Below are 2711 nucleotides of genomic sequence, written 5' to 3' on the forward strand. Positions count from 1 at the left end.
TAACATTTTTTTTAATTGTAAGAAACTATATATCATTGATTTTTGAGTATTTATATATGTAAAAGAAATTTAAAATATTAATTGCTTAAAGTGTTTGAAATTAGCCGTCAAATTTTTTTTTCTATATTTATTATTTTATGTGATTGTATATATTTAAATATGTATTTGTATATATTGTACATTTCTTCTTGCATAAAGTATTAGTTAACAATTCACAGATTGTTGAGTTTGAAAATTATTTATTTCAGTTTTTTTCCATATTCTGAACAAAATAGTTGCATCGTGAAATTTTATTTATGATCGTTAGAGATTCTCCAATATATTTAAGTTATTTAAAATATTGCATGTTTTGACTAAAATAAAATTTTTAGAATTATATTTAAATTTCAGATTAATCAAAATATTAATTATTTTAGGTATTTGGATTATATCAGGATTTTCTTTGAGGAAAATATTATTCCTTAATGCCATTATCCCAAATTTTAATTTTATGATCTGGAGAGCACATCATATTTATTAAATTTTATACAAACATCTCATTTGAAATCTAAACAAATTTGAGTATCTAGCTAGCTTAATCTTCCTCCTAACTAAACTGAATTTCTACATATAATGCATCAATAATGCTTCTGCCCTCTCTCAATTGTGTATAAAAAAAGAAAAGAAAGAAGAGAAAAGAGAATTTTGATAGCATAAATTTATATTGAGCATGCATATATTTTAACATATAGTAATACAGACACGTCAAGCCAGGGAAAGGGAGAAATTAAAGAATGAAGAGTAGGACTAGCACATAAAATATAAAATATTGAGGTGAAGATTAATCTAAAGAAAATCATAACATAAAGCAATCTAAGTACATGGATGTATGTGATCCAACGAGTATGACTGTGATGATGACAGCTACAACAATTTGGACGATGACTATAACGACTAAGAAACTGATCTATGGTGGAATTTAATTGGTTATTTAAAGTACATCTCCAACAACACCCCCAAAATATTCAAAATTAAATATCATAATACTCAATTCCTAAAGGTAATTAAACACACTGGACCATATCAATCAATTATTCTGGTTGTTCTGATTTGTGAATGGCACCATCACCTCTGCATGTTCCCCGTTAGACCCTACATAAGGCTGTTACTATGCTTGAGGATTCATCCCATCAACGAACTGCATCTACAGCTACTACAACTTTTGCACCATAGAATCCTCCTAGATTTGAGTGAAAGTCTCACCAGGACCCTTCATTACTCCTCCGTCTGTCGCCTCCTGAGGCTGAGGTGACTTACTGAGTGTTTCCATCCTCTTACTTTACCATTGCCTCTAACTTTGCTAGGTCAACAGATACCCCATCTTTTGACACAATATGGGCCAAGAATGTTATTTGATCTAACCAAAACTCACATCTACTGAACTTTGCATGCAACTTGGCTCTTCGAAGTATCCTTAGCACTATTGCCAAATGTTTCGCTTGTTCTACCGGATCACTCAAGTATATCATGATATCTGTTATCTCCTTCTTGCAATTATCATTGCACTTCTTTTTTAGTTAGTCCGTTGCCTTAGTGATCCTCTGGTGCATGAAGCTTTCTTGATGCACCATCTTCTTGCTCTGCTCCATCTCGGGCATCCTCTTAAAGTCAACAAGCACGTGTTGGCCTCCGAGAGGGAAAAACCAAAGATCTGGTTGCAAGTCATAAGGGCTGTAAATAATTTCACAGGCTTTGATATCGCAAAGAGTGCTAAGTTCGCTCACTTTCTTCATCAGCTCATTCTTCCTTTTCTTGAATGTGGCATTTCTTGCAGAGTTGTTAGTGATATAAGCAAGGTTAACCTTCTTTCTAGTCATGGTATTTTATCATGTGTGCCCAAGGGGCGAGAGTGGGTAGATATAAAATGATACAACGGTTGAATAGCTATTAATAAGGAATGGGGGGTGGAGCATTTTAATATAATAGAATATACAATGTAAGGTAAGATGTGGTGCATTCTAAATTATTTCAAATTATATACTATACACATGGTTTGATGCACTAAATATCATATGTGTATATATTTTTTCTATATACAATTAAAGATTAAAATAAAATATTCTGCATCTAGCATTTAATATTCAGAAAAGTTTAATACATATATATATACCTGCATATATAATTGCTCTCCTTTTTTACCGTCTGCCTAACTCAACTTATAGGGAGATTCATTTTTGAATTGAAAATGTGCATTTGGAACTCAAGCCCATAATGTGATGAGCAGGTTACATAAATCTTTATTTTTATATATAAAATAAATTAGCCACACACGAGGAACTGGATTCATAGCCACTTCCTTAATTACCATCATCGTACCACAATTATATACGCGCACCTTTTCTTTTGACTCACTTTATACATATATATATAAGACTTGCTCTTTAGCTAATTATAATGATTTGCAAACATTTCAAATGTAATCCTGTATTTGTTTTTTATACTCTTCTAATATAGACGTACTAATAATCCGTTCCCAAGTCACAACAAAGTTTCAAAGTATCTTCTTTGATTTCAGAAGACCTGCAAATCAAAATTAATAATACACATATATACATGTAAAAACATATTACATTTCATTCTTTATATCTGTATATTTAATTTATATATCGATTTCAAACTAAAATCATATATATAATTTTCAATTAATAACTATATTAAGATCTTATACAAGT

At 30.7% G+C, this 2711-nt stretch overlaps 1 pseudogene; it reads right to left on the reverse strand.

Annotated features, from left to right (window-relative positions):
- Nucleotides 1-1556: 1556 nt before the first annotated feature.
- On the reverse strand, nt 1557-1856 carry LOC110807068 (agamous-like MADS-box protein AGL80 pseudogene; annotated as a pseudogene).
- Between the last annotated feature and the right edge of the window lie 855 nt (nt 1857-2711).

This window comes from Carica papaya, chromosome 2, assembly GCF_054855325.1.
Source record: "Carica papaya isolate Zhongbai chromosome 2, ASM5485532v1, whole genome shotgun sequence".
Lineage (NCBI taxonomy): Eukaryota > Viridiplantae > Streptophyta > Magnoliopsida > Brassicales > Caricaceae > Carica > Carica papaya.